Source organism: Haplochromis burtoni, unplaced genomic scaffold (genome assembly GCF_018398535.1).
Source record: "Haplochromis burtoni strain Fernald_Lab_line unplaced genomic scaffold, NCSU_Asbu1 Contig_190, whole genome shotgun sequence".
Lineage (NCBI taxonomy): Eukaryota > Metazoa > Chordata > Actinopteri > Cichliformes > Cichlidae > Haplochromis > Haplochromis burtoni.
In genome coordinates this window covers 599,304-610,055 of record NW_024582551.1, presented here as the reverse complement: position 1 = coordinate 610,055, position 10,752 = coordinate 599,304, and the positions used below count along the sequence as shown (strand labels likewise).

The following is a 10,752-nucleotide window of genomic DNA, read 5'->3' as shown; positions in this document are numbered from 1 at the left end:
GTGTGTGCTGGCCGTGCAGGCTTTAGTGCTGCAGTGTGGGAGAAGGTGTAGGTGAAGAGCAGGGCGTCGTTTCAGGGCGTCTATGAGGGGCGGGGTTACCTTGTCAGTGAGGATGAAAGCGTTGACGATGTCAATCACCTCTTCGTGCGCGCCTGGAAGGTACGCGCCCACCTTACTGACCAGCCACTCCTCACCTGAGCCACAGACACAGGTGAGACAGTTCGTGACACTTGAACATAAAACGAATCTTTTCTGAATCTGCAGAGGAAACAGGAAGTCCCCGTGAGCCTCGGGCTTAAAGGGGAACCATAACCCAACGTTTCACGGAGGAGGAGCTTAAACAGCTTATTTCACACACAGGATGAACTAAGTATCATTTTGAACTACAATCATGCAAAGCCACCCTGTTTTCCCTGATATCCTTTTGTACATCAGAGAGATTTCTTTCATACCTGTATGTATCGTCTGATGACGAGTAAATGCCCCAAAGTTTTGTTCTGAATAATAATAAAGAGGCTATTCTATTCTATTCTAATAGAGTGAATTAATAAAAGTATGGAGCTGAAATAGGCAGAGCCAACCTCATTTCTTGTATTCATTTCATTTTTACTGTTTAATCATAATCAGCTTTGATTGAAGGTTTTATGTGACGCCAAAGTGAAGTTGATTCATTACAAAATGCAGGAAAATCTGAGCATCCAAAACCACCAAGAGAAGAAAAAAGGGAAACAAATAAGTTCCACATGTGCAAGATGCAAAAAAAAGTTGTTTAGTTTGATCTTTCTCTCTGTGAACTGACTTCTTGGGTACATTTGGGGGCGGAGCTTCAAACAGTTCAGGGGTGCTCACAGGTGAGTGTTACCTGTCACTCTGTTGACTCCGGTTCTGTCCTTGCCCTCCTTGCGAGCTCTCAGCCTGATGGCCTGGTTCTCCCTGATCACCGTGGCCTTGATGGTCTCCAGCACGGCCACCTCCTTCCTGGGGATGTAGGTCCCTGAAACCAGACGAGAGATATATATCGTAATTGCAGCTCGTGCCGTGCTTTCAGAAACGCAGATTAAAAGGAAAATGCAAATCAATGAAGTATTTGTTCTGACAACCAGTCAAACCAGTACACACCGGGTCCTTCGAACAGCCACTCGTCTCCAGCTACTCTCTTCTCTCCTCCCTCCACCTCAAAGTCCAGCAGAGCCTGCAGACGCAGAGCCGTGTCGGGGTACACGATCTGCAGCGGCGTCACGTCCTGGAGGCCAAAAATCGTCATTCGAATCAGCGAGAACAAAGAAACTCTTCAGTGACTCCTCCTTCCACGACAGAACGCGCAGTGAAAGAGTTTCTTCTTCTTTAATGTTAAATTGAACTTTTTCAGCTGTTCATGATTCAGTTCAAAAGCCTGATTTATTCTCTGCACCGCCCACTTCCTTCTGATTGGTCAGTTTCTGGAAGCCTGCAGCCTGACTTTTCATCCTTTTTTAATAACTTCTTTATGTTTTCATCTTCATTATGTCTCCCTGATAAAGTTTCAATTCCCGTGAAATAAATGAACAAACCTGTTGCATCTCCTCCCCGGGGTACAGGGGGAACGGGTCCTGGGTCAGGCGGATCTCCAGGTCGGCGTGACGCAGCTTGGCCTGTCCAGATTGGTCAAACAGGACCTGGTTGTCGTCATCGCGGGCCACGGGGTTGGCGATCACACAATAGTGACGAGGAGGCACCATGACCATGCGCACCGGAGTGAAAAGCACTCTGGGGGAAAAAAAGGAGAAGACTTTGATGTTATGAAGTTTTGAGCTCCTCCCGAGGAAGCCTGAATGTCAGAGGTCTTCCTGCTGAAGCCGGAGGGCGGCTTCCTCTGACCTCTCGTTGTCCTGGCGGATGTAGGTGAGCGGTCCGATCTCCACTCGGGCGATGTTGGTGTTCTGGTCCAGGACGTGGATGTAGTGATGCGGAGGGATCCGGATGATCGATGCCTCCAACAGCCCCTCCATCTCTGGCCCGCGGTTTCCGGCCTTCTTAGACATGATGTCAGCGAATTACTGCAGATGATGGCATAGAGAGGGCGGGGCTTATTAAAGGAAAGAAGGAAGTGTATCAGGAAAAGAGAAAAGCTGAGAATAACCTTAAAAAACAATTTTTATCACGTTTGATTTCAAATGAAGAAAAAAAGAACCGACTCTGAGGGAAGACTTCTTCACGCTGGTTCAGCTTTTTACTGACATCTGTCAGCATCTCCTGTTTCTACAGCTAATCAATACAAGCCGCCTGATGGCAGTTATTGATTATTGAACACAGACCCTAACAAAGTCTCTGTAAACGACTGGCTGACACCTCCACAGCAGAGCACGAGTCTCTGGGTGGTGCAAAGGTTTCACCAATAAGAGGCCTGCCGGGGTTTAGGTTCACCTGCCGGGTTAGTCTGCTGCCTGCCTTTTAGTCATTTTATCTCCATATTTCCATAAATTCCAGGTCTGTAAAGACTCTGGCGACATGTTTATGAGCCACGACCAGAAACACGAAACCTCGTCCTCTGCTGAATCCACCACAACCCTGAAGAGCAAACACATCACACAGTGAGTGAGTCTGAGCACACTGGCGTCAGGATATCAGCTCAAACATTCACACGCTGCTGAGATAAGAGCTGAAACGGAGTCTGAGATGAACTTGTGACTGAATCAGACACAGCAGGCTCCACAAATCCCGCAGCATCGTGCGCCCAATAACATTTGCATGCACTTTGCTCAAAGTCAGAGTGTCATATGACCTGAAAAACAAGCTCGACCTGAAACAGCCGATCATCAATAATCACAAAGAAAACAATAAAGTCAATGTGCAAACACTGATGACCCACAGAGGCGTGGATCTGGAGCCGCCGAGCACAGGGCGTGTTTCTGCAAACAGCAGCTCAGGGCCTCGCGTCCTGTGTCTCTCGAGTTAAACCACAAAACTTCACATTCCGGTTCCCATGACTGTCACAGGAAGTGACCTCACGAAACTACTTCCTTGACCAACACAGGTAGATGTGTCCAAACTGCGTTGAACTCTGTAGTCTGCAGATTTCTAAACGCTCTGCACGAGGCTGCGTCCTGGTCAGGCACAGCCAATAAAAGAGGAAGCATGAAACCGGCGAGCAGGTAACAGGAAGCGCTGCAGGTGTGACTGTGGAGAAAGCTGCTCCTTCACTCACCCGCAGCTTCATCCAATCAGCTTAAACCAACCCCGACCACGTGACCTCATGTTACAGTATTTGCATCCACCTTTGTTGGTGTAATCCGGGGTATTTCTCCTCCACCTCGCACACGCGGGTGAAGCCGTCTGAACAAGGAGCCGCGCGGGCAGCTTTAATAACGCAGCACGAAGCTTTTTAAATGAGAAATTCTACTGTCAACTTTTTAATGTGATCAAGTTCAAATCGAAATCGTTGTCTTTTGTTTTGGATTCGCACCCATCAATCACACAGATCACAGCGACGCTCGGAGGATGATGAAGCTTCATTTGATTTTGTTCGATTATAAATATCAAAGCGGGGTTTGATCAGGGTCAGTTCTTAGTCGAGTCTTAGCTCATGGTCAGAGCTGCCATTCATTTAGCCGAATCCTTCAATCTCTGCTTCCCTCCACCTGTTTTCTCACCACGTTAGTCTCATCTTCCTCACGTCTCCACAGCTGGTGCAGCCGCGGCCTGCTGTGAGGTCTGCTCACTACTGTTACTACTGTTGTCGTTAATTCTGCTGTTATTTTTACTTTCTTCTTGTTTTCTCTCAGATTTTCAGCTCCATCTTCTCCACACTGAACTTTTTCTACAGGCTGCCTGTGCGCACGGCGAAGATAGGGGAGGGGTGCCAATCCATCCAGCCCTGGGTGGAGGAGGTGGAGCTGAAGAGCAAAGACGCAGACAGTTTCAGCCTGTAGCATCTTTTACGTGTATCAGAGGTGTCAGCAGCTTCCTGCAGCGCTTTTATAGCAGCATTCACCTCATCATCACAGGCTGTCCAATAACATGGGAAATGTGAGGGTGGCTCCCTCTCCTCTGTAACACGATCAGCTCTGACAGAGGAGGCGGCTCTGCAGGATCACAAACAGCTGCTCGTGTACGCTTAACAAATGTAATGGTTTGCAAACCTGGCAACCCACAAAACTCCGTTAAAGCACTCTGAATGAAAGCCCCTGTGTTTGGCTGAGGCAGCACTCACCTAGTTCGATGTTCCCTGAGATTTTTTTAGTGATTAAAAGGAGAATAAGCAGAGACGTGATAACAGATGGCCTGTATTTGTACGCTTTACACATCCAGTCATCCACACACTGGTGATGGCAGCTACACTGTAGCCACCCTGGGGCGAGGCTGCCGGACACTGGCACCACCGGGCCCTCTGACCACCACCAGTAGCCCAAGGACGCAACCACCGAGACTGTCCAAGCCGGGGCTCGAACCGGATACCTTCCGATTACAAGGCGAACAACAAAAGGACAGAAGACTGAAAATGAAACTCAAACACGTGTTAAAGTTCAGATTCTAATCAATTAAAAGCTATTTTTCGGGTGTACTATGAGCCGATTTAAAAGTGGGGTAATGTTTGTTCACGCCCCACCTTCAGTTGTTTCAGCTGTTCAGAAATCTGCTCCGACACGTACGGAAGTTTAAAGTTTGAGATTTCAGAGCAAAGTTCTGCAGCGGTCAGACAGCCTCAGGTTCTTACCTCTTCCCGCAGCAGGCAGCAGGCAGCTCTGTGTTTGCTCTCAGGGTCCCGACTCACACACGGAGGAGAAAACCGACCGAAGTGCAGTCACTGCGGGAAAGACGAGAGAGACTGCAAACCCCGGAAATGATCAGTCAGAAGCGAGGTCCAATCTGGTCCGGGGAAACACAGACACACACACAGACACACACACACGACACACACACGACACACACACGACACACACACGACACACACACACACACACAGACACACACACACACACACACACACACACACACACACACACACACACAACCACAAACAACCCAGTATGTAATTATGGATATGGAATTGATTTACATAACTATTATTAACAATCCGGTGAATTTGTAAGTCACAGGACAAAAGTCGAAATTTCGATTTCCACATTTCTCATAGATTAACAAGATTTAAAAACATTACATTTTAAGCATAAATGATGAAAAACGCAGAAATATGCACCTCAGGTCAGTAACTACGTAGGAGCTCTGGAGAGGGAGGAATTTCCCACATCCCGACAGGGCTGTTGTGTTAGTAGCGCCCTCTGCTGGAAAACCACATGAACTACATGCTATCCTTCATGTTATAAATGGGCCTCTTGTCCGGTTATATACATACACAATGTTCTGATGTCACACATTCAGGTTAAATAAAGTGTGCAGTGATACACACCTCATACTTCAGACGCTCAATCATCAGGTAAGAAATTCTGTTCATCTGGACTTTAGTGGGAGATAATCTGCTGTGACAGAATAACTTTATTTACAGCACCTTTTAAAAACAGACGCACAGAACAAAGCTACAGATCAGGCCAAGAAATGAAACAACATTAAAGAGAAAACTGAAAAATAACCACAAACATACACAAGAAAACAGACGAGAGAAACAGAAAACTGTTCCACAGCACAGTTCTTTATACGATAGTGCACAGCCCCTCAGCGGGCTTCTGGAAGTTAGCCAATCAAGAGAAAGTGGGCTTTAATGAGGCCTTAAAGACAGTCCCAGTTAATTTGATGACAACAATACAGAGACGGAGCTGAAGATTTCCCCCGACTGTTCTCAACAAACTCTCTGTGATGCTTCATTTTTAGAAAGTAAAAAATGTAAAATGTTTTTATCAGACATCAGTTACTGTTTTTATTTCAGATTCACATTTAAAGATGATAATGTACAACAAAAAGAATCGTGTCTTATGTTGTTGTTACTCAAATGTAGATTTGAAATCACCTCAAAAATCACCGAGCTGTTTGACAACTACTCTTTCAAGGAAATAAAAGTCAACAAAAGGCCAAAAACAATCAAACTAACAAACAACAAAAAGCAGTAGATTCGTCTTTGCATCTCAAACTGACCCATTTGAAACAAAAATCCTTCATATTGAAAGATTTTCAAAAAGGACTCAACCTGATAATCCCGGGAACAGCTGTGATCGATGCAGCTTAGTTGACATCTTGAATCCAGGGCACGAAAGACGTCAACCTGTGGGAAAAACCACAATCGTGGACAAGGACCTGAGTTCCTATTAGAGCTGTAAATAAATCAGCCTGTTGGTGTCTCAGACATACAACTACTCTGACAGATTTTGTGCCCCAGTGAGATTTGAAGGAGCTCATTTTATATCGTGTAGAGTTGACTGAAGGAGGAACCATCGAGGTCTGACGTCTCCAACCAAAACTGAGTGTTTGCTTTTAACTAATCAGAAATCTGCACCATCGCTGTTTTATTGTTGTTTTTATTGTTGATGCTGTTACTAATAGTATTATTTCTGCCTTTGTTTCGTCTTTCTTTTATTTTTGGTTCTTGTTTTTTTCTGCAAAGCACTTTGAATCGTGTGTGAAAGCTGCTGTACGGATAAACCTGCCGTACCTGCACTATGTTCCATCAGGACATTCTCACCTTTAGAAAATGAAAGATGTCCACAGCAGTGTGAGTGTAGTTAGAACTTCCTGCTACTTTTCTTTAGTTTAACAATCTCCTGAAGTCACTTTGGTTTTGGTGAGTTACAGTCTGAGTTTCAGCTCCTGTTATGTTTGTCAAATTCAAGGTATAAGAAATTCTGAGCAGAATGGTGAGATCTGTAAATCAGCTTTAGACCGAAGAAACCCATCGGTACAATGTACATTTCAAATTCTTTTTAAATTTTAAATATGTTCATATTGTCTAATTTAATTCACTTAATGTACAGAATTCTTGCTGCATACATGCTACTATTGCAGTATATTATATAATGTTCTTCTTCTCTCCCCCCTTTTGCACAAGTCAAGGAGCGTGTCAAGGTTACATTTCACTGCGTGTTCTACTTGTATAACTATGCATGTGGCGAATAAAGAGTCTTGAAACTGAACCTACTATATAAAAGTTCAAGTTCAGCTGTTAAATTATAAACTTGCTTATTTAGAGCTCTTTAGCAGTACTGCAGGAGGTTAACTTAACTCATTATTTCAGAGTGGAGTCCTGCAGTGACCTGCCTCGGGCTCTTACCTCCTCCTATGTGGGCAGCAGGCAGCTCAGTGTGAGCTCATCAGGGTCCAAACTCACAGTCTGAGGAGAGGACATGCCAGGAGTGACTGAAGACTCCTGCAAGTGCTGCTTAAAATCTAGTACAGGAGCCACAGTCATGTGGTTCACCAGCCCATCTGCAAAGTGAGTCAGAGGTTCAAGCACTTTTTGCCCAGATCACTTTTTTAACTGTTACTTGTAATATTTAGTAATCTGAGGAATGTCTAAGGTTTTACACAGTCAGGACATACTGAGAATAAAGCATCAATTCCTTTACTTCTCGTGTTACCTGATTTATTGTTATCCAGATAAAGTCGAATTAACATTACATTGACATTAGGACCCTTTTCCTGCAGAAAACTTGCCTAGACGGCAGGACAAGTTACAACTGTTGGGTCTGTGTTTCCACAGGCCCCGCTAGTTTAGAATCAGAATCAGAATCAGAATCAGAATCAGAATCAGAAAGGGTTTTATTGCCAAATGTTGAGCAGGTTTACAACATTAGGAAATTGCTGCGGTGCTTCAGTGGAAACATAGTGTCATAAATTGCGCTTAAATAGACATGAAAATAAAAATAAGAATAATAATTAAAGTGCTACGTAGATATATACATGAGTGCAGGTGGTGATCAGTGCCAAACATGGAATGATGCAGTGAACACAGCGTAGGGTCATGTGTTAGTGGTGGGAACAGTCATACGGTTATTGTTCATGTGTCCAACAGCAGAGGGGAAGAAACTGTTCTTATGGCGAGAGGTTCTGGTGCGAATGGACCGGAGCCTCCTGCCTGAGGGGAGCAGGTCAAACAGACTGTGTCCAGGGTGAGAAGGGTCAGCTGAGATCCGAGCTGCACGCCGCAGTGTCCTGGAGGTGTACAGGTCCTGCAGAGATGGGAGTCTGCAGCCAATCACCTTCTCAGCAGAGCGCACAACACGCTGCAGTCTCTGTTTGTCCCTGATAGTGGCTCCAGCGTACCACACGGTGATGGAGGAGGTGAGGATGGACTCGATGATTGCAGTGTAGAACTGCATCATCGTCCGTGTTGGCAGGTTGAATTTCTTCAGCTGCCTCAGGAAGTACATCCTCTGCTGGGCTTTCTTGATGACGGAGGTGATGGTGGGCTCCCACTTCAGGTCCTGGGTGATGGTGGTACCCAGGAAGCGGAATGAGTCCACAGAGGTGATGGGGGTGTCAGTCAGGATGATGGGGGGGAGTGGGGCTGTGTGCTTCCTGAAGTCCACAATAATCTCCACTGTCTTCTGGGCATTCAGCACCAGGTTGTTGTGGCTGCACCAGGTCACCAGACGTTCAACCTCCCTCCTGTAGGCAGACTCGTCCCCGTCCGAGATGAGCCCAATAACGGTGGTGTCATCTGCGAACTTGATTAGCTTGACAGACTGGTGGGTGGAGGTGCAGCAGTTGGTGTACAGGGAGAAGAGCAGAGGAGAAAGAACACAGCCCTGAGGGGAGCCGGTGCTGATGGTCCGGGAGTCCGAGACATTCTTTCCCAGCCTCACGTGCTGCTTCCTGTCCGTCAGGAAGTCAGTGATCCACCGGCAGATGGGATCAGGCACATTCATCTGGGAAAGCTTGCCTCGGAGATGGTCTGGAAGGATGGTGTTGAAGGCAGAGCTGAAGTCCACAAACAGGATCCTGGCGTAGGTTCCTGGGGAGTCCAGATGCTGCAGGATGAAGTGTAGGGCCATGTTGATGGCGTCGTCTACAGACCTGTTGGCTCTGTATGCAAACTGCAGGGGGTCCAGGAGGGGGGCCGTGAGGGTCTAGAGACTTATTCATCATGAAGAAAAGAAGACTTAACAGAACATCTTCAACCCGCTAGCGAGGGAAGTCTTTAGTCAAGAACCAGCTCTTGGAGCTCCTCACCTGTGTCCAGCCCAAAGTCCTTCAAAGAGCAGCTCGCTGGCAGCTATTTATTGACAACTGTTACAAAACACAACACAACACAAGCACCTCCCACCGTGAAACCCCCCAATGGTTCTAAGACAAGGCACTATGTGTGTATGTGTAAGCATCTGTATGCATGTGCAAGAACGTGTGTGTGTGTGTGTGCGTGACTTCCAACTGTTTCTAACAACATCCTGGTCATAAAATGGTAATCTCCCCCACACCCAATATATGGTTTAATCCCTGTATTGGTTCACCGTGCACAACACAGTGAAGCCACAAAAGGGCAGGAAGACACACACACAGACACACACACTGACACACACTGACACACACACAGACACACACACAGACTCACACTGACACACACTCACACACACTGACACACACACAGACTCACACACAGACTCACACTGACACACACACTGACACACACACAGACACACACAGACACACACACACACACACAGACACACAGACACACACACAGACTCACACTGACGCACACACAGACACACACTGACACACACACAGACTCACACTGACACACACACAGACTCATACTGACACACACACTGACAGACACACTGACACACACAGACGCACACTGACACAGACACACACACACACAGACACACACACAGACTCACACTGACGCACACACAGACACACACTGACACACACACTGACGCACACACTGACACACACACTGACACACACAGAGACTCACACTGACACACACAGACTCACACACTGACGCACACTGACACACACACAGACACACACAGACACACACGCACACAGACTCACACTGACGCACACAGACGCACACACACTGACACACACACTGACACACACAGAGACTCACACTGACACACACAGACTCACACTGACACACACACAGACACACACACTGACGCACACTGACACACACACAGACACACACACTGACGCACACTGACACACACACAGACACACTGACGCACACACAGACGCACTGACGCACACACTGACACGCACACTGACACGCACACAGACGCACACACTGACGCACACACAGACACACACACACGCACACACGCACACACACACAGACACACACGCACACAGACTCACACTGACGCACACAGACGCACACACTGACACACACAGAGACTCACACTGACACACACACAGACTCACACTGACACACACACAGACACACACACTGACGCACACTGACACACACACTGACTCACACATTCTTGTCTTGCATAACGACTGAGGACCGGGTGAGTGCACTATCAAAGTGAGGACCACCATTTCTGCTACACTTGCAGACAAACCTTTGCGATTTTTGAACACTGGGTGGCTCTCTGACACCAAAAATCACCTCAAAATCTTAAAACACTCAAGTAGAAAAAAAACTTATTTTACTATCAGAATGAGGACATGGCCATAGGGTGCCATTCGGGTGATTTTTCACCAGGGGGTGCTTTTGAGTTCGTTTCTGTCTGTACAATTTTTTTCTTTTTCCAGTTACTCTCTTCTATTTTCTATTTTAGTGCAACCAAATAATGTGTAAGTTAAACAATTTGAAATTTACACATAAACAGAATACCAAATAACTTCCCAGAGAGCTGCAACATCCTTGGT

At 46.4% G+C, this 10,752-nt stretch overlaps 1 protein-coding gene across 2 annotated transcripts in view; it reads left to right on the top strand.

Moving 5' to 3' along the window:
* The window catches only part of LOC102310883 (atrial natriuretic peptide receptor 1), a 79,867-nt gene that overhangs the window by 66,436 nt on the left and 2,679 nt on the right, over positions 1 to 10,752 (top strand). The window lies entirely within an intron of this gene.